The sequence below is a fragment of the Phyllostomus discolor genome, chromosome 7 (genome assembly GCF_004126475.2).
Source record: "Phyllostomus discolor isolate MPI-MPIP mPhyDis1 chromosome 7, mPhyDis1.pri.v3, whole genome shotgun sequence".
NCBI classification, from domain to species: domain Eukaryota; kingdom Metazoa; phylum Chordata; class Mammalia; order Chiroptera; family Phyllostomidae; genus Phyllostomus; species Phyllostomus discolor.
Genome location: NC_040909.2, coordinates 90,407,814 through 90,433,857, shown reverse-complemented (window position 1 = coordinate 90,433,857; position 26,044 = coordinate 90,407,814).

The following is a 26,044-nucleotide window of genomic DNA, read 5'->3' as shown; positions in this document are numbered from 1 at the left end:
CTCTCAGAATGTTGACTTTGTTTTAAAATCATGCTTCTTTTCTCATATAAAGACCTTATACTTTGACTTTTATCCAAGAGAGAATGAAAGCAATTAATGGTGGTTTAGTAAAATGTTTAATTTATTGTATGAAAGTTGAATTTTCATGCCAGAGTTTCACATTTGTTTTGGGGGGTGTGTTTAATTCTGCCTGTTCCTTTATAACATATACAGTTCTGACCAGTACATAGTGTTTTCAGAATAAAATGTATACTCCATTAATATTAACTGGATGAAAAATGCCTGGCTCTTCAAAGAAAGTTTGTTTAGAAGTATCCTGGGGGCTAAGATGGTGTCGGAGTAGGAAGGAGCAGATTCGGCTTCTCTCTGCTCAAAGGAGAAAATCCTGACCAATCTATGGAGTAGAAAAGCAAGCAACCAACATACTCCAACATATGTGAAAATAAGGGACCAAGGATTGTGGCAGAACTGAAAACCCGGACCCTAAGAAGAGTGCTGCAACAAGGTAGGGTCCCGGGGACCAGCGTGTGGTCCGGGGGCTGCAGTCCCAGGCCCAGGGCCTGCTGCTGGGTTTGCCACAGAGTCCTTGGGAGAGAGCCAGGACAACTGCTCCCTCCCCAGCCAAACTAGGTCTGAGCGGCACTGGGAGGAATCCAGGTGCTAGCAAACACACAAGGTCTGTGAGCACCTTTGGAGGCTGTGGACACCAGAGAGGCTGGGTCGCGCAGCAAGCTAGGACCCCCACAGTCACCGGTCTGGCTGGAGAGTTTGGTGGCGGCTGGAGAAGCCAGGCCACTGTGGGGAGCGGCAGGCTTGAACAGGAGGTATTCCTCAAGAGGAAGGAGTGAATAGATAGACACTGTTTGGGGAATTCTCCTAAAGTGATCAGTTGCTCCAGCCTCCCTGCCACCCAGCCATGGGCACGCAGGCTCGTATGTAGGGAGAGCATGCCCGCACCCCAGTCCACAGCAGTAACCCTGGGGAAAGACCTGATTCCCACACCCAGGGCTCAAGGCTGAGGAGCCAGTGCAAGCTCCCCTGGTGGAGGAAGAAAAGCCATACCAATCACCCCTCAGCCTGCTGCAGCCAGCAAGAGCAGAAAACCCAGTTTGGCCACTTTGAAACCAAGAGACTTTTTAATTTGTTTTTTTTAACAATTTTTAATTTTTTAATTTTTATTGTTTTATTCTCTTTTGATTTCTTTTTCCTCTCTTTCCAGATTTCTTGCTTTATTCCTTACTCCTTCCTTTCCTCCAATTTTATCTCTCCTTCCTTCCTTTGTCTGCGTTTCTTATTTTTACTTTTTAATTTTTTTTCTAAATACCTACAAGTGAGACAAAATCCTGGATCTGTGAAAAGACCAAAGTTGAACCCAAAGAAGGGGCATCACAACAGCTGGGACAGTGAGATAAATGTCACTCTGCTATTACAGAGAACCTGCAAGTTATTGCATATTTGTATTATTATTATTTTTCCAGTATTCCTACATCTGTTTTTAATAGTATTTTTGTATGCCTCTTCTTTTTGTATAGTCTCCTTTGCTAGGCTGGATATATTGTACAACCTGACAGCTTTCCCCTGATATCTCTTTCCATACTGTATTGCTAATCTACTGTCCTTTAACTCACCTGTGTTCCATTAGCACACTACTCGAGGTTCTGTACTCCCTATTCTTGTTACCTAGATCTCATAGATTCTGTCATATGATTGTTGCTGTAATATTATTGTAAATAACTGCTGTTCCATGCAATTGTAATTACTTCACAACACCCTCCCCCAGATCTTAACCCATTTCAAAGTTTTCTGAACTCTATTACTGTAGTGGTTAACTCTATTCTCTCACACACTACACCTATTTACTATCCTTTACTCTCGCCTTACCTCAGAACCTGACCTCCCACAACCTCCCTGCTTTATAGATCCAACTCACAATCCTTCCTTCCCCAACAAGAGTCTTATCTTCTTTCATCCTTTCTAAAAGTCAGACTAGCTGGGTGGAAGATCACGGTTAACACTATACATAGTCAAAGGGTCTCCTATCTCTTCCCTACTTGCTACTACTGTAAATATCATAGAATTCTCTGTTGCTATCTTAAACCCTTTTGCCTTCCCCCTCCAACTGATCACAAAAAAGAATAGGTGGAGGTGGTGAGCACCAGGATACCCACTGGAAGAGGAAACCCAACAACAAAGGAACTACTAACAGATAACAACAGAAGGTGGTGAAGGAGGGAGTAGTAACCACACAAACCTCAATCCAGGACCTATCTGGAAATACAACTAAACAGTAGAGACAATACCCAATACAAACAACTGAACAAGAGCAAGAGATAATTCTTTAAACCTTATACACACGGAAGAACCAGCTTCAACACAACCTGCCCTCACCAGCACAACAAAATACAGGAGGTGATGGAGAGAGTGACCCTCATTTAACCAGCTGGCGGGAAGGAACCACCAAAGAAAGACTCAAAAACAATAAAAACCCAAAGGTAAACACAAAGCCAACTTAATTGACAGCCCAAGACCAGTGAGCTTGGGAGATCAAGGAAACTGCACCACTGAAACTCACTGCTATTCTACTAAAGAAGTTCACACCACAAACCCAGGGAGCCAGAACAGATCAGTTTAAGAAGCTGAGGCTAACAAGAAGAGCCTCAAAAACAATGGGAAGACAAAGAAACAATCCCCAAATGAAAGGAAAGGAGGAAGCCTCAGAAAGAATGCTAAATGAAATAGAGGAAACTCAACTATCAGATACTGAGTTCAAAGCAATGATCGTCAGGAAGCTCAATGAGCTCACAATGAGCTACCAGAAACTACAGGGAAGCTACAATGAACTCACTGAAAAGTACATCAGCATGAAAAAGGAAATAGAAACTCTCAACAAGGGCCAAGAGGAAATGAAGAATACAATTTCTGAACTGAAGAACACAGTAGAAGGAATGAAAAGCAGGATCGATGAAGCAGAAGATCGGATCAGCGAGCTAGAGGACAAAATAGAAGAAAACACCCAGAAAGAGCAAGAAAAGGAAAAGAGGCTCATAAAGTACGAAGAGGGATTAAGAGAAATGCAAAACAATATGAAACATAATAATATCCATATAATAGGGATACCAGAAGGAGAAGAAGAAGAGTAAGGGATAGAAAACCTATTTGAAAAAGCAATGATGGAAAACTTCCCTAATTTGATGAGAGAAAAAGTCACACAAATACAGGAAACAAAGAGGGTCCCAATCAAGAGGAACCCAAAGAGACCCACCTCAAGACACATCATAATTAAAATGGCAAAATTTCAAGAGAAAGAGAGAATCTTAAAGGCAGCAAGGGAGAAACAGCAAGTAACATACAAGGGGGCCCCAATAAGGCTAACAGCTGACTTCTCAATGGAAACACTCCAAGCCAGAAGAGAATGGCAAGAAATAATCCAAGTAATGAGAACCAGAGGCCTGCAACCATGTCTACTTTACCCAGCAAGGCTCTCAATTAAGATAGAAGGCCAAATAAGAAGCTTCTCAGACAAAAGAAGTCTAAAAGAATACACCTCCACTAAACCAGCTCTGCAAGAGATGCTGAAGGGACTGCTTTAAGGAAAGAAAGGAAAAGAGAGAGTGAGAGAGGATCACACGTACATAAAAGGCAATGAATAAGTACCTATCAATAATAACCTTAAACGTAAATGGATTAAACGCTCCAATCAAAAGACATAGAATAGCTGATTGGATAAGAAAACATGACCCACACATATCCTGTCTACAAGAGACCCACCTCAGGATAAAAGATCTGCACAGGTTGAAAGTGAAGGGCTGGAAACAAATTTTCCAAGCAAATGGAAAGGAAAAATAACCCGGGGTAGCAATACTCATATGAGACAAAATATACTTCCAGAAAAGGACCATAAAGAGAGACCCAGAAGGTCACTTCATAATACTCAAGGGAAGAATCCACCAAGACAACATAAATATTGTAAATATATATGCACCCAACATAGGAGCACCCAAATACATAAAGAAAATCTTAGAGGACTTCAAGAAAGATATTGACAGCAACACAATTATTGTGGGGGATTTTAACACCCTACCTTCAAAAATGGAGAGATCTTCCAAACAAAATGTCAACAAAGATATTGTGGCATTGAACAATACCTTAGATGAAATGGGCTTTACTGATATTTACAGAACCCTCCATCCCAAAGAAGCCAAATACACATTCTTTTCAAATGTACATGGAACATTTTCAAAGATTGACCACATGATAGGACACAAAACAAGCCTCAACAATTTCAAAAAAATTGAAATCATACCAAGCATTTTCTCGGATCACAAGGGACGGAAGCTAGAAACCAATCCCAAGAAAAAAAACCCAAAACACTAAAAATCATGGAGATTAAATAGCATTCTATTAAACAATGAATGGGTCAAGAATGATATTAGGGAAGAAATCAAAAGGTTTCTGGAAACAAATGAAAATGAACTCACAACAACCCAAAACTTATGGGACACAGCCAAGGCAGGCCTGAGAGAAAAGTGCATAGCAATACAGGCCCACCTAAAAAAGTTAGAAACATTCCAAACAAACAGGCTAACCCTACGTCTACAAGAACTTGAGGAATAACAACACAGACAGCCTAGAGCAAGCAGAAGGAAGGAAATAACAAAGATCAGAGCAGAATTAAATGACATAGAGACTAAAAGCACAACTCTAAGGATCAATGAATCCAAGAGCTGGTTCTTTGAAAACATAAACAAAATCGACAAGCCTTTAAGCAGACTCATCAAGAAAAAAAGAGAGAAAACCCAAATAAACACAATCAAAATGAAAGAGGAGAAATTACAACAGATACCACAGAAATCCAAAGGATTGTAAGAAATTACTATGAAGAACTGTATGCCAAGAAATTTGAAAACCTAGATGAAATGGACAACCTTCTAGAAAAATATAATCTTCCAAAACTCAATGAAAAAGAAGCAGAAAGCCTGAACAAATCAATAACAGCAAAAGAAATAGAAGCAGTAATCAAAAAACTCCCAACACACAAAAGCCCTGGACCAGATGGTTTCACAGGACAATTCTACAAAGCATTTAAGGAAGAACCAACCCCTATCCTTCACAGACTATTCCAAAAAATCCAAAAAGATGGAGACTCCCAACTCTTTTATGAGGCCAACATCATCCTAATTCCAAAACCAGATAAAGACACAACAAAGAAAGAAAACTTCAGGCGAATATCGCGGATGAACATTGACACTAAAATCCTCAACAAAATACTGGCAAACTGCATCTGTACATTAAAAAGATCATACACTATGACCAAGTGGGATTCATTCCAGGTATGCAAGGATGGTACAATATTTGCAAATCAGTAAATATAATACATCACATACACAGAAGCAAAGACAAAACCCACATGATCATATCAATAGATGCAGAAAAAGCATTTGATAAGGTACAGCACCCATTCATGATAAAAACACTCAGCAAAGTGGGAATAGTGGGAGCATTCCTTAACATAATAAAGGCCATATATGAGAGACCTACAGCTAACATCATACTCAATGGGCAAAAATTAAAATCTTTTCCACTAAGATCAGGAACAAGACAAGGATGACTACTTTCACCACTTCTATTTAATATAGTACTGGAAGTTTTAGCCACAGTGGTCAGACAGGAAAAAGAAATAAAAGGAATCCAAATCGGAAAGGAGGAAACAAAACTGTCACTGTTTGCAGATGACATGATAGTGTACATAGAAAATCCTTTAGACTCCACCAAAAAACTGCTTGACCTAATAAATGAATTTGGCAAAACAGTGGGATAAAAAGTCAATATCCAGAAATCAAAGGCATTTCTGTACACCAACAATGAAACAGCAGAAGCAGAAATCAAGAAAAAAATCCCATTTGAAATAGCAAAAAGAAATATAAAATACCCAGGAATAAACCTAACCAAAGAGGTAAAAGACCTGTATGCAGAAAACTACACAATACTGCAGAAAGAAATCAAGGAAGACACAAACAAATGGAAACATGTACCATGTTCATGGATTGGAAGAATTAATATCATCAAAATGTCCATACTACCAAAAGCAATTTACACATTCAATCAATACCTATTAAAGTACCAATGGCTTTTTTCACAGACATAGAACAAACACCTCAAAAATTTATATGGAACCAGAAACAACCCCAAATAGCTCTTGCAATTTTGAGAAAGAAAAGTAAAGTAGGAGGGATCACAATACCTGACACTAAACTATACTGCAAGGCTACTGTAATCAAAACAGCCTGGTACTGGCATAAAAACAGGCACATGGAGCAATGGAACAGAACAGAGAGCCCAGAAATAAACCCAAGTCTCTATGGTCAATTAATATTTGATAAAGGAAGCAGCACCATAAAATGGAATAAAAATAGCCTCTTGAACAAATGGTATTGGGAGAACTGGACAGCTATGTGCAAAAAAATGAAACTCGAGCACCAACTTACACCTTATTACAAAATAAATTCAAGGCAGATAAAAGACTTAAATATAAAACATGACACCATTAAAGTCCCAGAGGAGAATATAGGTAGGAAAATCTCAGATATGTCACGCAGAAACTTTTGTACTGACATGTCCCCTAGAGCAAGGGGACATCAAGGAAAGAATAAACAAATGGGACTTCATCAAAATAAAAAGCTTTTGCACAGCTAAAGAAAACAGTATCAAAATAAAAAGAGAACCAACTGTATGGGAAAACATATTTGCCAATGATACCTCAGACAAGGGTTTAATCTCCAAAATATATAAAGAACTTACAAGACTCCACTCTGAGAACACAAGTAATCCAATTAAAAATGGGCAAAGAACTTGAACAGACACTTCTCCAAGGAGGACATACAGAAGATCCAAAGACACATGAAACGATGTTCAATATCACTAGCTATCAGAGAGATGCAAATTAAAACCGCAATGAGATACCACTTCACACCAGTCAGAATGGCCATCATAAACAAAACAACAAACAACAAGTGTTGGAGAGGTTGTGGAGAAAAGGGGACCCTAGTGCACTGTTGGTGGGACTGCAGACTGGTACAACCACTATGGAAAGCAGTATGGAACTTCCTCAGAAAACTAAAAATGGATCTGCCTTTTGACCCTGCAATTCCACTGCTGGGACTATATCCTAAGAACACTAAAACACCAACCCAAAAGAACCTATGCATCCCAATGTTCATAGCAGCACAGTTTACAATAGCTACATGTTGGAAGCAACCTAGATGCCCATCAGTAAATGAATGGATCAAAAAACTATGGTACATTTACAGAATGGAATTCTATGCAGCAGAAAGAAAGAAGGAGCTCCTACCCTTTGCATCAGCATGGGTGGAGCTGGAAAGCATTATGCTAAGCGAAATAAACCAGGCAATGAAAGACAAATACCATATGATCTCACCTTTAACAGGAACCTAACAACAAAACAAAGAAACAAGCAAAAGATATCCAAAGACACTGAAATAGGGGACAGACTGACAGTGACCAGAGGTGAGAGAAGAGGGAATTTCAGGGGAGAATGGGAAGGGTTTACAAAAACAAATTTAAAGGACACATGGACAAAAGCTAGGGGGAGGTTGGTAATGGGAGGCAAGTGGGGAGGGTTGGGTGGGTGGGCTGGAATGGGAGTAAAAGGGGGAAAAATGTACTTGAACAATGATTAAAATAAAATAATAAAAAAAGAAGTATCCTTTACTCTTTTGTAGCAAATGGGGAAATGCTCTTGTCCAACAAATGGGGAAATGGTGGGGTGAGGTGTGGCAATGCATACCTTAAACTGAGACTCAGGAGGCTGAATCCAGGTGGGCCATCTGAAGTTAGGACCAACACAAGGGTGAATGGGGGGCCATTGCATAGGCTCTCAGCAAAATTACAAGCTTGATTTTTCAGCATCTGTTTTTGAATAACTATCAATTATGATGCTATGTGAGTGTGTACCCTCTTCACCAGAAGATTATCCTGTCCACAGCCAAAACCATTGTGGATATAAGAAGCCCAGCTGCACAGAAGAGTGATGAGCCTGCAGCACTTGCCAGATGGTCGGAAGAACCTCTAGTGTCCCTGCCCAATGACAAGGGGACATGACTTACCTGGTTACATGGCAGGAGGGTCTCACCCTGTGCGTGTCCTGGGTGTACTCTTCTGGAGAGGGCTCCCAGAGGGGTATGCTTAGGTCTCTTCCTGCCCAGTGGCCAGCTCTGCTCTCTGGGCATGGTTCTTAGGCCATCTGGAAGGGCAAGCTCCAGGTCCAGTGAGCACAAAGGCTGCCAGAAAAATGGGTGATTATGCAGCTAAGAGGAAAGGAACTTTAAAGTTGAGGTCTTCCTCTCACTTGGTCACTGGTTTGAAATTCCTTTAACTGGGGAAGAAATATTCTTCCAAAGGAGTCAATTTTCAAGCCCTCACACTTCTTTTGGCAATTTATAAGAAATTTGTCATTGGATATGCTCTGCTTAGGGATTCTGAGTGTTAGTAAAATATTTTATTGTGAACCTTAAAATTATCAGAAAAAATCACTAATTATGTTTTAAGAAATAATATTTAAGGATAAAGAGGCTTTTAGAAACTTATTTAGCTGTGAGATCTTAAACAGGTCATCATATTTCTATACCTCAAGTCACACTTCTTTAAGAAGACACAATTATACCATGTGAATGCTTGGATCTGTCTCAATATCAAAAGGTTATGATTCTGTATTTTTATAACTAGAAAAACTATATATATATGAAAATATTGATATATATATCATATATATGAAATATTGATTTAAAATCACACTGAAATATAAATGGCCAATATTAGATCCTTTTCTAAGATCAGTAATAAGAAAGAGCAGGAACTTAGAAAAATGAGCATAAAAATACCACAAAAATACTTTAAAGTTGTCAGAAATAAACTACATTGACCAGACAGGGTTTGAGCCTTCATTTTTCTTCTTAATTTCTGTGTGGCCTTGAACAAAATGTTTAACTTCTCTGGTTTCAGTATGAGGTTTAAAGCAGCTAGGAAAGTGACTGGTTTATGTAAGGGCTACTTAAGAGGTTTTTACTTTTGTTAGTGATTTTTTTGTAAACTAAATCCTAGTTAGCAGCATTTTGAAGAGCTTCTTCCCTTAATTCAAGATCACTTCTGAATCTAGAAGTAGAAGGAAACAAGGAATGGAAGTGTTATTCTTGGCTTTAATAATTTAGAGCATTGGGAAGTGGCATCCACATTTTACAGATCTCAATCTGAGGTGCTCCATAAAAAACACCAAAACTGGAGAGTGACATAAGCAGGCTTATGACATAAGTGGCTTGAGAGGTCCTTGAGGTCTCTCCCCTTGAGGTTATAATAGATCAGACAGCTATTATTCAATAATGGATTCTCTGCTCAACAAACACACATGTCTGAGAGATCCTTGCATTGAAACATCTGATGGTAGGCTTATTGGAGTGAACAGGGCAGGAGAAAAGGGGGAAAGACAGAGAGAGATGCCACAGATGTAAAGGGAGTTTACTGTGGGATTCAGTAGCAGGCGGGAAGTCAGGTTACACACTCTTTAGCCCTAAGGAGCAAAGGTGTAGAATCAACATTTCTGCCTGAGTGGTCACATAGTGCTGCTGAACCCAGAGGGTCCCAGAAGAAATGGTTGCAGTAAAAGTGTCAAGTTGCAGAGCAGACTATACACAGCCCTGAGGACTGGAGAAACAGAAACATTTCTCCCTGAGCAACAGGCACACACTGTAGCTAAACCCAATGATGGGGCAGGGTTACAGAGGTGTGGCAATGGAAATCTGGCAGCCAGCATTACTGGAAAAAGAACAAAGACATAAATGCATGATCCAGCCTCTTCCAGACCAGCCCAGCCCACCCCACCCCACCCTCACCCCCACTGTCACCCCTTGCAGCAGAGCCCAGTGAGTCACTAGGGACACCTCAGATAGTAGAGCACTGCTGGCAGCATTTGCACCTGGAAGCAACACTGGTGTCTCTTGGACTGCAACCCTATCACCTACCACATTACCCCAGGGGATGGTGCCCTGAGACCAAGGTGATCTGGTCAAAGAGGGGCACCCACCTCCCCATGGAATACATGGTATTTTTCATGGTGGAGGTGACACCACCCCACAGAGATCCCAGAACTCCATCAGTGCAAATAAGAGAATAAAAACTTGCAATTCGGTGCCACCTACTGGCAAACAAAAGAAAGACCTCTTCTTTTCAATCTGCTAAATAGAAGTATCACTAAAAAAGGTTTTATTCCCATAAGTGCTTAGGCAGAGAAATAATCCATCAAATACCATGAATAACCCTGGTAACAAGGTAGCTCAGAAAGAAAAGGAGCAATCTCCAGGAAATAAAGTTAAATACATAGAAATATGTGATTAAAATGACAGAATATACGATTGCTGTTCTGAATAAACTTAACAAGATGCAAGAAAACTCTGAAAGGTAGTTTAATGAACTCAGGAATAAAATCAACAAATAAAAGAGTATTTTACCAAAGAGACTGAAACTACATAAAAGAACCAAGCAGATGTTCTGGAGATGAAGAACTAAATGAAAGAGGTAAAGAATAAATTGGTGAGCCTGGGAAATAGAAGAAAGAATTAGTGATATAGAAGATAGAAGTCTAGAAATGATAGCGATGGAAGATGAGAAGGAACTGAGAATAAAGAAAAGTAAAAGAACTCTACATGAACTATCTGATTCCATTAGAAAAAGCAACATAAGAATAACGGTTGTACCAAAAGGAGGAGAGCAGAAAAAAGAATGGACAGTTCATACAAACAAATAATTAACAAGAACTTCTCAAATCAGTGGAAGATCTGGATCTTCAAAGCCAAGAAGTTAACAGAGCACTTAGTTATCTCCATATAAAAAGGCCTTATACAAGGCAAATTGTATAAATCTATCAAAAATTAATGACAAAATATTCTCAAGGCAGCCAGGGAAAAGAAGATGGTTACCTACAAAGGAAATCATTAGCAGAAACCCTATAAACTAAGAGAAATGGAATAAAATATTCAAATAATTGAAAGAAAGAAATCACCAGCCAAGAATAATATATGCAGCAAAGTTATCCTTTAGACATGAAGGAGAAATAAAAACATATGAGAGCTGTGAAAATTTACCACCACAAGATTTACATTATGGGAAATACCAAAGGGGGTTTTTCTATCTGAAACAAAAAGACAAAAATATGCAAAGCTATTCTAACAGATAGAAGCAGGAAATTGCAACCCTTGTTCAGAATAGGGTAATAGATACACTTAAATATAATATAAAGGTTAAAGGAGGCAAAAAAACATTTATTTATTTTACATTTAAAAATATATTTCATTGATTGTGCTATTACAGTTGTCCCATCCCCCCCCTTAATTGCCCTCTGCTCTGTCCACCCCCTCCCACCCACATTCCCCCACTTTAGTTCACATCCATGGGTCATACATATAAGCTCTCTGGCTTCTACATTTCCTATACTATTCTTAACCTCCCCCTGTCTATTTTCTACCTACAATTTATGCTACTTGCCTCCTGTACCTTTTCCCTCTTTCTTCTCCTCCCCCTCCCCACTGATAACCCTCCATGTGATCTCCATTTTTTTGATTCTGTTCCTATTCTACTTGTTCGTTTAGTTTGTTTTTGTTTTTGTTTTTAGGTTCTGCTGTTGATAATTGTGTTTATTGTCATTTTACTGTTCATATTTTTTATCGTCTTCTTTTTCTTAGACAAGTGCCTTTAAAATTTCATATAATAAGACCTTAATAATAATCAACTCCTTTGACTCTTTAACTTTACCTTACCTGGGAAGCCCTTACAGGTGCATGGAGACCAAAAAAAAGGCCCAAATGAAAAAAACAGATTAACAGATTAAAGCTCCAGAGAAAAATACAACTAAATGATGAAGAGATGACCAATCTAACAGATGCACAGTTCAAAACACTGGCAGTCAGGATTCTCACAGAAATGGTTCAGTATGGTGATAAAATAGAGGGAAAAAGTGAGGGCTATGAAAAGTTAAATAAAGGAAAATATCGAGGGAACCAACAGTGATGGGAAGGAAACCAGGATTCAAATCAACAGTTTGAAGCACCAGGAAAAAATAAACATTCAACCAGAACAGAATGAAGAAACAAGAATTCAAAAAATGAGGAGAAACTTAAGAACCTCCAGGACAACTTTAAATGTTCCAACATCCAAATGGGGTGCCAAAAGGAGAAGATGAAAAGAAATTAAATTAAAACTTTTTTGAAAAAAGTAATGAACTTCTCCAATCTGGCAAAGGAATTAGACTTCCAGGAAGTCCAGGAAGCTCAGAAAGTCCCAAAGAAGATGGACCCAAGGACTCACACACCAAGGCACATCATCCTTATATTACCCAAAATTAAAGAGGAGAGAATCTTAAATGCAGCAAGAGAATAGGAGAGAGTTACCTACAAAGGAGTTCCCATTAGACTATCAGCTGATTTCTTAAAACAAACAAACAAAAAAATAAAAACGAAACCTTTAAGGCAAGAAGGGGCTAGAAAGAAGTATTCAAAGTCACAAAAGGCAAGATCCTACATCCAAGATTACACTATCCAGCAAAGCTATCATTTAGGAGGTAAACAATTAGAAAAAGAAGGTATTAGTTATTATAATTTGAAAATGAACTCATAGCATAAAAAGGGATAATTTGTGATAGTAAAACGCAAAAGGGAAGGAAGTAAAGGTCTGAGTTTGCACAGAAAGGTGAAAATATGATGTCATCAAAAGAAAAATGACATCAAAATGACTTAACGATAAACATACAAAAAAATTTGGACCTGTGGCAACATAAAAAAGGAAACAGAGGAAAAACTGATAGCCCACCACCAAAGTACAATAACAAAAACTAAAGGGAAAAATAAAACAGTGGAGATACAGAACCATCAGAAAGCAGAGGATAAATGGCTACACGAAATTCTCTTATATCAATAATCACACTAAATATAAATGGACCTAAATGACCAACCAAAATGCACAAAGTTGAAGGAAAAAACAAAACTCAACTATATAATGCCTTCAGAAGACACATTTCAGCTCTCAGGCAGACAGCAACTAAAATCAAAGGGGTGGAAAATGATAATCCAAGCAAATGACATCCAGAGAAAAGCAGGTTTAGCCATACTTATGCCTGACAAGATAGATTTTAAGACAAAAAAGTAAGAGGAGACAAAAATGCACATTTTATCATGATGAAGGGAACAATATACTAAGAAGACATAACAGTTATTTTTATGTATATATACCCAGTTTGGGAGCATCGAAATATATAAAACAACTACCAACAGAACTAAAGGGAGAAGCTGACAAAAACAATAATATTAGGGAACCTAACTACCCAATTGACTTTGGACAGAACATACAAACAGAAAATCAGTAAGGAAATATTGAAAAGGGGTACAGCATGAGCGGTTCTCAAAATACAGGAGATATTCACCACAGCTCTTGGTTGGGGGAAGAGAGAGCAGATGTTATGGCTTAAGATACTTTTCATAACAATAGCAAGTGAATAGCTGTGTCCTACCTGAAAAGAAGCACGCTGTTGCTCGGGTAGAAGGTTTATGTGACTTTCAGATCATATAGTGCTGAGTATGAGGTCACATAGGAAGCTCTGGGTCAGCATTTAAAATAAGGGCTGGTCTGCCATGAGGGCAGGGAGAGTAGAGGGGAAACATGATATAGCAGCCATGCTGTTTGAAAGGGTATGGAAGGATGTCCCCACCCCCCACCCCCACTCCACCATGAAGTCTGGTGTGTAAGGAGGTGCCATATGGTTTGGAGTAAGGAAATGCCACATGTTTTGGATTAAGAGCTGGGAAGCCTGCCTGGAGAACATGGCAGCAGAGCTGATGGAACTGGGAATTGCAGAGACCTTCCTAACCAAGCACGGATTTGTGGGAGATGCTTGGAATGCTGAACTGTGACTGGGAATGCTGAGCCATAGATTTCTGCTTTTCTGAAAGATGGGACCTCTGACTACAATATTTTGAAACTGGCCTGGTTTGGCAAAGGGAGTCAGGACTATGTGTTTTGGGGTGTTTTAAAGGGAGTAGGACTTAACAGCAGAATTCCACCATTATTCTAAATCTGTATAACCTCTCTTCTCTACAACTACTTTCTGTTGGTCAATATTTTGCAAATGTACAGAGTAGTTTAATTTTTTCAAAGTGCTTATTTTAAAATAAGGAAATGAAGTTACCTAGGATAAAAGTCAAATACAATAGTGCCTTTTAAATAAGAATAAAAAATAAAAAGATAGAAAGGAGGATATCACCTTAATCTACAGATTCTTGATGCTCTCAGCCTTATTCAACTTGACACTGCTGGCAACCTGGTTGGATGATAGACAGAGATAAAAATTACATAAAACATTATCAATTAAATTACTTCCATTATGAATAGAAGTAGACCAGTTTGAATGTAATAGAAATGTGCTATATGTGTCTTTATGTAAGGAATATTGACCAAGTAGTGGGTAAGTGTTTGACAGAAATGGTACAAGAGATTTAGGGACTTTATTCTTCACATATCTTTTTTATATTTTCTCTTATCTATCACATTGAGAGGAGATATATGTAATTCTACTCTAAAATTTAAGTAGAGTCAAGAGTAATGAGGACCTCAAAACAAAATTCAGTTCAATTGCTAATGAAGAACCTGCATAGAACAGTGCTACAGTCCTATTAACCATGATACTTTTATCTGCCTGACTTCCAGGATCTCATATTACTGAGTTCTGTCCACCAGGTTGGGTCTGCTGCATTGTGACTTTAAGATAAAAAGGAAGGGAAGAACAAGTCAATATAATGATGTAGAGATAGGTAGGGGCCCAAAACAAATCCTGTTAATGGTTTTGGTCTTTATTGTAAGAGCAATGGAGAGCCACCGAAAGTTTTTTAAATTTAATTTTGTTATTATTAATAGCATGGGAGAGACATGCTAGGTATGAATTTGAAATTATCACTGCATGTTCATGTGTGTGTGTGTGTAGCTAGGTAACAGGGCAGGTATATATGTGAAGGACTACCTAGGAAGTCAATTAAACAGGTGACAGATGAAGGTGATGGATGAAGGTGCTGGCATGAGATGGGTTGGTGGCAGTAGAAATGAAGAGGGGATGGTGGTCTTGTAGGAAATTGGGTGTGGATTGGGTTATGAGTAAGAGGAACATACCAACCACAACTGCTAGCTTCTGGAATGCAGCATGGGAAACCAGCAAGGAGCAGGCTATGGAAGGAGGATGATGAATTTGGTCTTAGGGGTGCCTATGAGTCCCCAGGAAGGTCTAGCCAGTGGGAATTTGTATATACACATCTGGATTCAGAGAAGATGTCTTGGATGGGAGATTTAAACTGGGTGAACATTTGAAAAATTAATTTATTTTCCAATGACAGCTGAAACACAATATTATATTAGTTTCAAATGTGTAGTATAGTTATTAGACTCAGAATATTGATGGTAATTGAAAATAGAAGGTAGTCCATGGCAAGAAGGGCCATGGACTTTGAATCAAGAACAAAGGTACTCCATATGTCAGGTAAAGGAGGAGCCAGCAAAGGAAAATAAAAGGAAGAACTGAGAAAGTTGGCCTAGAGAGTGGGATTGCAGGATTCCAGGGGAGTGAGTGCTTCAGGAAGGGGAGAAAGGTTAACTATATACTGCTGAGAATCCATATATGATTAGGAGTACATCCACTGAGTAAACTGATTTGGAGGTAGTTTAACATCACTGTGAGAACAGTTTGGGTTGGGTGGTAAGGGTAGCAGTTAGAAAAAACATAGTGCTAAAAAAAGCATAGCAGGTGAGAAAGTGGAAATGCAAAAGTGAGCTTTTTAAAAAGAAATTAGATTATGGGTGAGAAAAAAGGGATAGAACCATAGGGTTTGGGAGAATTCAGATTTTTAGATGTGATGGGGAATGGGTAGGGTAGGGAAGAGTTAAATTCTACAACTTCACATATTTTTGAATTGTTAACCCAAAAGAACAAATGTGTAAAGTGCAGGAGTCTGATTAATGTTGCTGTACTCAATTACCTTTCAGGACAACTTTGAATATGAAGTGTAATTTAAAACATAAGTGATCTTCCAAAGATTGCCATTGTGTTGACAGGAGAGTGGCCAATGAGAGTGAGGACTGTAAGAGTACAAGACACAATAACTTAAAGAAGAAATAAAGCAGTGAGAGATGCCTTAATTTTCACAGCCAGGTAACTGTAGTATATGCTGTCCTCTCCAAAATTCTTAAATCTATTCTCTAAAGTGTAAAAATAGTTTCTGGCCTCTGCCCTTTTATGTGTTCAGTGCTGTTTGCCTCATCAGTTAAAATGGCACATTTCATGGTCAGCTCTTACTTATGAACAGGTCCTGTTTCTGTCTTTGAATGTACCCTATGCCATAATACAGTTTGAGCTCTTTTTTCTTCTCCCTCTTCCCCTCACCAAACAATACCCAGAAAAACAACCCATCAAACTACACCTCCATTGCAAGACCCAGCCAGGGCTCAGGCAGTCAGAAACTCCAGTGTCAGGTTTGGGCAGCAAGCATTGCTTCTGCAGGAAGAACAGGAACAAGGTCCAGAAATGCAGGCATGGGAAGAGGTTGTGCCTGGGAAAGGGATAAAGTGTATGTCTCTATTTGCCAAATACCTCACTTAGCCATGTTTCCAGTATTAAATGCCTACTGGAGATGGGATGAGAACACACTCAAGAGTGTTTCTCTTCCAGAACCAAGAGGCTCACTTTCCAAAATAAAACCTGTGGTCTATGACATTTCAGATTTCATTAGTTAACTGTGTGTTGTACATTCAAATGTAGTGAGCTTATTTTTATTTCATATAACAAAAACCATTCTCTACTTCCTAGGAATGTAACTGTCACATCCAGGCAAGAAGATAGTTTGTTTAGAATGATTTGAAAAAGAATATAGCCCTCACCTGTGTGGCTCAGTTGGTTGGGCATTGTCCCACAAAGTGAAAGATCAGTTTGATTCCCTGTCAGGGCACATACCTGGGCTGCAGGTTCAACCCTGGTCATGGCATGGAAGAGGGGCAACCGATCAATGTTTCTCTCTCACAATGATGTTTCTCTCTCTTTCTCCCTCCCTTTCCCTTTCTCTAGAAATAAATTTTAAAAATCTTAAAAAATAATAAAATAAAATTAAACTAAATTAAATCTGTGTATTATAAGTATGGGTGTAGGGTTGGGGATGGTCTTCCTTTAACTCTGTTGCTAATTGCCCATCTCCAACAATTGGTCCCTAATCAGCATACATGTGAGTAGACAGCACATATAAACCCCATAGAGACTTGTTCATACTTACAGATGAACCCTACCTGAATGCCCTTACCTGGTACAATAAGTGGGTTCAAAGTTGTTAAACTCTGTACAGATGAGCTTTGTGGAAACATCTCTTCACTGAGGTACTGAGTTGGTAATTAAAGCAGCTGCTTATCATAAGCCCAGACATAAACAAGAGAGGGGTGACAGAAAGAACAGGTTAGATGAGAGAGAAATAATACTTTTCTATGGGCATTATAGGGAGACATAGAGCCATTGATTCTTAGAATTTGGGCATTGCAGATTTCTGTTTCTCATTTTTAGTGCTCTCATTATGATTGACTGCTGTAGTGCATACTAAATTTAGTTTAATATACCTAGTTTGGTTTTCTGATTTGCCCTTCCAGATATGAGAACCTCTGCTTTCTGGAGAGTGGAGTAGGAGTGTCTGGAGCTGGGATGCTATAGGGAAAACTGCACTATCCATGGAGAAGATGGGCGTCGATATTCAAAAGGATCTGATTTGATGGGCAGGACATGGACAGTGGCAGAAGCCTTTGGAAGTGACCATATTTGAGGCCAGAACAATGGTAATACCTTAGTTCAGAGTGCTCTATGTGGAGAAAGACCTTCGATAGAAGCTGGGAGTATGGCAGTTGATGTCTAAATGAGTGCAGCACTAAGCTTTTGCTTAGCCTCAGGAGAAAACTGGATAATTAACAATTCTGGTGGGACGTTCAGGTAGTTGCTTGGACACTTGGGAGTTAGAGATATTAGTTTGCTGACCTCAATTGCTCAGAAATTGTTACCTAGAAGATACATTGTGTTGTTCTGGTTCTGAATTCTGACCACACATTAGAATCATCTAGAAAACTTAATACTGATGGCCAGGTCTCACCCACTGACCAGATAAACCAGCAAATCTGCAGTGGAAAGATATATTACATTTTAAAAAGCAACAGGGATGATTGTATTGTACAGCCAAGGGCTGAGACACTTCAGTGAATAACCAGTCCTGCTAATGCCTTTTCCTTTTGCTGCTGTGATGTAGTTGTAAACACACTGCCCCAACTGGTTGAAACTGGCTGAAGGATGGGGCAGGCATTTCTAGATCTCACTGCATTAAGTTAGCATAAAATCTGAAGTAGTTTAGGGTAAGTTAAAATTTCCATGGTAAGCCCTAGAGCAGCCACCAAAAAATGATTTTAAAAATCATTAAAGGCATTAAAATATTAATCACCAAAATATTCACTTAATGTAAAACAACATAGTAAAGGAGTAATTAAGAAAGAAAATGGACATGAGAGATATAGAATACAATATAAAATGGTGGATTTAAATTTAACTATATCAACAATTATATTGAATATGAATGAATCAAACCATCTAATCAATTAAACAATCTGAAAGACTAAGGTTGCCATACTGAATGAAAATATTCAAGACCCAAATATATGCTTTGTATAGCGGATAGAACTAAGATGCAAAGATGCAAGTAGGTCGAAAATAAAATGATGGTAAAGGACAATCCTGGCCAGTGTAGCTCAGTTGGTTGGATAGTCCTCCAACAGAAAGCTCATATTCAATTATAGGTCAGGGCACGTGCCTAGGTTACAGGTTTGGTTTACCATGGAGGTGTGTATAAGAGGCAACCAATCAATGTTTCTTTCTCACATCAATGTTTCCTGTTTCTCTCTATCTCTAAAACAAAAATTACTGAGCATGTCTTCTGATGAGGATAAAAAAAGATGGTGAAGACAGATCATGCAAACAGCAATGATAAGAGAACTGCAGCAGCTGTAATAATATTGATGAAATGAACTTTAAAAACAAAAATGTTAGTAGAGATAAAGAGAACATCTTATAATGGTAAAAGAATCAATTCATTTAAAAGGTAAAACAATTTAAAACACATATACATTTAACAACAAAGACATAGAGTGCATGAAGCAAAAACTGACAAAACTGAAGAAAAAATAAAATTCAGTAATGATAGTTGGAGACTTCATTACCTCATTTGCAGTAATGGATAGAAAAGCTAGGCATACCATGGCCAAAGTAATTTATTTAAATAGTGTTATAAGTCAAGTAGATTTAACAGACTCTTCATCCAACAACAGCAATCCACATTTCTTTTTTAAAAATCACTAAACACTTTATTTTAAAATATTTTAAAATAAATTTATTGGGGTGCCATTGGTTATATTTTAAGTGTATGATCTATGATATACATTGTATATTTACACTCAAAGTCAAATCTCCTTACATCACCACATATTTGACTCCCTTCACCCTTTACTACATCCCCTCATCCATAACCACCCTTTCTCTTTGGTAACCACCATAATATTATCCATGTCTATGAGTTTTTGTTTGTTTGTCTTATTTGTTCATTAGTTGCTTTCAGTTTTATATCTCACATATAAGTGAAATATGGTTCTTGATTGACTTTTCCATCTGACTTATTTTGCTTAGCATAATATTCTCAGGATTCACCCATATTGTCACAAATGGCAATGTTTTATTTTTTCTTATGGCTGAGTAGTATTCCACTGTGTATAAACACCATATCTGTATACAATCATCTGTTGAAAGACGCTCCTGTTGTTTCTAAGTCTTGGCCACCATGAATAATGCTGCAATGAACATAGGGCACATATCCTTACAAATGTTTTCAGAAATACAGGCAGGTGCCCAGAAGAGGAGTTGCTGGTTCATATGGTAACTCTATACTTAATTTTCTGAGGAACCTCTACATTCTCTCCAACAGTGAATGAGGGTTCCCTTTTCTCCACATGTTTCCAATACTTGTTATTACTTGTCTTGTTGATAATGGCCATTCTAAACAGTGTGAGGTGGTATCTCATTAAAGTTTTGATTTATATTTCCCTAAAAGTGAAGTTGAGCACCTTTTCACTTATCTGTCAGCCAACAGAGTACATATTCTTATATTAGTATAGGAGAGTCTCTACGATAAACCACATACTAGGCCATAAAATACAACTCAATACATTCAAAAGGATTAAAATTATGCAAGTACATTATCTAATCACAGATCACAGTAGAAGGAAATATGGAATAAATAACAAAGAAATGTGGAAAACACACAAATGTGTACAAATTATTTAACACACCACTAAAATAACTGATGGGTCAAAGAAGAAATCACTAGATAATAAAAAAATACATAGAAATATAAAAAGAAAAAACAACACTGGGGAGTAGGCGCAAGGTGGCTGAGGAGTGAATGGAAGACACACTAACCACTTCACACAACCAATCTGGAATTACAACTACATTGTGGAGAAATCAAACCAGACAAAACAACTGAACAATAGTGAGAGAGAAGACATAACCTCAGACAGGCAGAAGAATCAGCTTCACACAACCTGACTGGCAGCACCTGCACAACAACATAAAGGACATGGTAGGCAGAGTGACCCTCAGTCAACCAGCTGTAGGGAGGACCTACCAAAGAATAATCCAACAACAATCAAATACAAATTACATCCAGAGAGCCAACATAAACAGAAAAAAAGGGTATCCAAACAGCATTAAGTTCAGGAGATCAAGGAGACTATGCCACTGAAACTCACAAGTCTCCTATCATAGAAGTTCACACCACAAACACATGGAGTCAAAACATCAATTAAGAAGCAGGAGCAAACAAAAAGAGTCTCAGAAGTAATGGGAAGACAAGAAATAAGCCCCAATGGAAAGGAAATGAGGAATCCTTGGAAAGGAGTGCTAAATGAAATAGAGGCAAGTCATCTATCAGATATTGAGTTCAAAACAATGATTAAAAGGAAGCTCAATGAGCTCAGTGAGAATTACCAAAAACTACAGGGAAACTACAATGAACTAACTGCAAACTACGTCACCATAAAACGGGACATAGAAACTATCACAAGAGTAAAGAGAAAATGAAGTATACAATTCTGAATTGAAGAACACCATAGAAGGAATCAAAAGCAAGCTAGATGAAGCAGAGGACCAAATCAGTGAGCTGGATGGCAAGGTAGAAAAAAACACCCAGAAAAAGCAAGAAAAGGAAAAAAAGACTAAAAGAGAATGAGGAGGGGTTAAGGGAAATGAAGGACAACATGAAATGGAATTATATCCATATAATAGGGATACCAGAAAGAGGAGGAGAGCAAGGGACAGAAAGCTTATTTGAAAAAGTAATGATGGAAAACTTCCCTAATTTGATGAGAGAAAAAATCACACAAGTCCAGGAAGCACAGAGGGCCCTGATCAAGAGGAACCCAAAGAGGCCCCACTTCAAGACACATTAGAATTAAAATGAAAAAATTCAAAACAAAGAGAGACTCTTAAAAGCAGCAGGGAGAAACAGGAGTAACATACAAGGGAGCCCCATAAGTCTAGCAGGTGACTTCTCAATGGAAACATTACAAGCCAGAAGGGAATGGCAAGAAATATTCCAAATAATGACAAGCAGAGGTCTACAACCAAGATTTCTGTACCCAACAACTCTCTCAAATAGAAAGTGAAATAAAGAGTTTCCCAGACAAAAGAAGGGTGAAAGATAAGAACATCTCCACCAAACCAGCGATGCAAGATATGCTAAAGGACTGCTTAAGACTAGAAAAAAAAAAAACAGTAAGAGAGAGAGAGGAACATAGGTATGAAGGAAATAAAATGGCACGAATAAGTACCTATCAATAATAATCTTAAATGTAAATGGATTAAATGCTCCCATTAAAGGACATAGGGTAGCTGAATGGATAAGACATCATGACCCACAGATATGTTGCCTACAAGAGACCCACCTCAGAACATAAGATCTACACAGACTGAAAGTGAAGGGTTGGCAAAAATATTACAAGCAAACAGGAAAATAAAGCCAGAGTAGCAATATTTATGCCAGATGAAATAGACTTCAAAACAAAAGGCATAAAAAGAGACAGAAGGACAATTCATTATAGTCAACGGAAGAATTCTTCAACAACACATAATTATTATAAACATATATGAATCTAACATTGGAGTGCCCAAATATATAATGAAAATCTTGGAGGATTTCAAGAAAGATATAGACAGCAACACAATTATAATGGGATATTTTAACCCCACTGTCAACAAAGGATAGATCTATCAAACAAAATATCAACAAAGATGCCACAGCATTGAAAAAAATGTCTTAGATCAAATGTACTTAACTATATATATAGAATCTTAGATCCCAAGGAAGCAAAAATACAGTCTTTTCAAATGCACACAGAACATTTTCAAAGATAGACAACATGATAAGACACAAAACAAGCATAAATAAATTCAAGAAAATTGAAATCATATCAAGCATTTTCTCAGACCACAGGGCCTGAAACTTGAGGTCTAGAAAACCGTACTCAAGATAAAAATTCAAATATTCCAACTCATGAGACTGAATAGCATGCTATTAAACAATAAATAGGTTAATAATGAGATTTAAGAAGAAATAAAAAATTTTCTGGAAACAAATGAAAATGAACTCACAATAGTCCAGTATATATGGGACATAACAAAAGCACTGTGTAGAGGGAAGTCCATTGCGATACAGACCTACCTAAGATAGAAACATTTCAAATAAACAATGAAACTATACATCTACAAGAATTGGAGGAAACAACAACAAAAACAACAAGATCAAGTAGAAGGAAGGAAATAATTAAGATCAGGACAGAATTAAATGAAATAGAGATAAAAAAAAAACAATTCAAATGGTCAATAAATTCAGGAGCTGGTTCTTTGAAAAGATAAAAAATAAAATGACAAGCCTTCAAGCAGACTCATCAAGGAAAAAGACAGAGGACCCAAATAAACAAAATCAGAACTGATTACAACTGATACCACAGAAATACAAAATTATTGTAAGAAACTACTATGGCATTCTGGCCAACATGGAGGCCTAGGTAGAAACCCTTCACTTCCTCACACAACCAAAAGGAAGATAATGACCAATCTAAAATTAATAACAACCAAAAGCACCAGAAAATCAACTGCATGGAACTATGACAACCAAGGAATTGAAGAAAAAATCAGCCAGAACAACCAGACCAGTAAGGTGGTGGACCACAAGGGCTGACTCAGAAAAACCCCAGTGACTCCACAGGCCATGGGGCTGGGGCTGGCTGCCAAGCCCCTCAGGCTGTGAGGGAGGGGCTGACTTAAGGGGAAAACTGAGACTCAGAGTGATTGTGGGGTATGGCTGGGGTTGCTGCTGTGGGAGAAACTCCTCATCTCACATGAGAGTTCATTGAAAAGTATGCTAGAGAGGAGTAGGTGAGCCACACTCTTCCCTCTCTGGCCCCTCCCCTACAGGCAGCACCACAGTGCAGCAAAGAGGGTTGCCCTGCCTGGGTGAACACCTACATTCCACCGCCTTACAAACCTATCAGTTGTGCCATGACAAAGAAATATGGCCCAAATGAAAGAGCAGAGTAAAGTTTCAGAAACAGAGCTAAGCCAGGAGAAGATTGCCCACCTATCTGATGGAGAATTTAAAGCCCTGGTAATCAAAATGGTCACAGATCTGATTGAGCTTCATTGAAAAAAAACAAAAACCAAAAAACAAATGAAGGATACCCAAAGTGAAACAAACAAAATATTTAGGAAACCAACAGTGACAGGAAGGAAACCAGCAATTAAAGCAATGATCTGGAACAAAAAGAAAAAAAAATCCATCTAAAAGAAAAAGAAGAAACAAGAATTCAAAAAGCAAGAGAGTCTTACAAACCACTGGGACAACCTGAAACATTCCAATATCCGAATTATAGGGGTGCCAGAAGAAGACCAACAGCAAGAAATTAAAAACTTTATTTGAACAAATAATGAAGGAAAACTTCCCCAATTTGGTGAGGGAACTAGACTTCCAGGAAGTCCAGGAATCCCAGAGAGTCCCAAAGAAGTTGGACCCAAAGAGGATCACACCAAGGCACATCACCATGAAGTTATCTAAGATTCAAGATAAAGAGAAAATCCTAAAACAAGCAAGGGGAAAGGAGAAAGTTACCTACAAAGGGGTACCTGTTAGGCTATCAGCTGATTTCTCAAAAGAGACCTTGCAGGCAATAAGGGGCTGGGAAGAAGTATTTGAAGTCATGAAAGGCAAGGACCTACATCCAAGATTACTCTATCCAGCAAAACTATCATTTAGAATGGAAGGGCAGATAAAGTGCTTCCCAGATGAAGTCAAGTTAAAGGAGTTCATTACCACCCAGCCCTTATTATATGAAATGTTAAAGGGACTTGTCTAAGAAAAGGAAGATCAAACTATCAACAGTAAAATGACAACAAACTCACAACTACAAACAAATGAACCTAAAAGAAAAGAAAAACAACAAAAACAAAAAGTAAGCAAACAGCCAGAACAGGAACAGAATCAGAGAAATGGACATCACACAGAGGAATTTCAGTGGGGAGGGGAAAGGGAAGAATCCGTTACAGAACAGGGCCAAGGGGAAGTATGATATACTATTACTGAAAGGGCCGCCCACTAGGTTCCCTTGTCTGCTGCCAGAGGAAAGATGTCTCTCAATGCCAGAGATTTGTGGAAAGGAAAGGAAATGTTTATCTAAAGCTATACAGTTTTAAAGTAGTGACATAATGTCTTCATTAAAATATCAAATTCCTTTAGGATACCCACAGACACACTCGGTCCTTCCTTCTCCCTCTACCCTAAACTGGGGTACTGTATCTCAGGAAAAGAAGTAGACATCTGTGATTCAGGCTGCTGACACCATTAGCTGTGTCATTGGCCAGGATCAAGCCATGTGGTTCTCCTTGGCAAAGTTGCTAGGGGGTCTTCACTCTGCCAAAACTACATGGTTCTCCCCTTAGTGGCTGCCACATCTGGGTTTAAATCCTCATGTCAATCTTCCTCTGCAACCCATTTCCAACTCCTCCCACAATCAGCTACACTTGCTAGCACTCCCATATCCTTCCAGCTTTATTGGGCTGCCATAATGGGTCTGGGCAGGGGTGACTCCATGGTGTGGAGCCAGTCATCTCCAAGCTCTCATGCAGGCACTGTAACCAGGGGGAGTTGCCTCCCAATTACATCTTGGGTGGAAGTCACTTCCATCCCCCTGGCTCAGAGCATGACCACAGTTATTTAACTTATCTATGAAAACAGTTACAGATACAGATATGTTAAGTGATCATGCCAGAGGTTAGCTGCAAAGCTGTTGCTGTGCAAACAGCACTCCATGTTCCTGCTCCATGTGTCCCTTCCCCCAACTCACACCTGTGCGGGGGGGGTTGGGACATCCTATATGTCTTTCTACTATTTCCTGGACACCTTGAGTTCTACACCCCATTCCAAATCCTTATTTGGGGTCTCCCTCTTGGGTGCACCCTGTTACAAATTGGCAGGGGCAGGGGAAGAGGAAGCACAGAGAAGAAGAAGCATAATTAGTAGGCATAAAATAGACAGAGGGAGAGATAAAAATGGCATAGGAAACATGGGACTCAAAGAACTTATATTGACAACTCATGGACATGAACCAAGGGGAGGGGAATGCTAGAGGTTTGGGGGGTCAGAGTGGAGGGGGTATAAAGGGGGGATATTGGGAAAACTGTAATACCATAATCAGTAAAAAATACTTTAAAAATAACAAAAAAGAAACTAGTAGGAACAAATATATATCAAGAAATTTGAAAACCTAAGTGAAATGGACACATTTCTAGAAAAATATAATCTTCCAAAACTAAATGAAGAAGAAACAG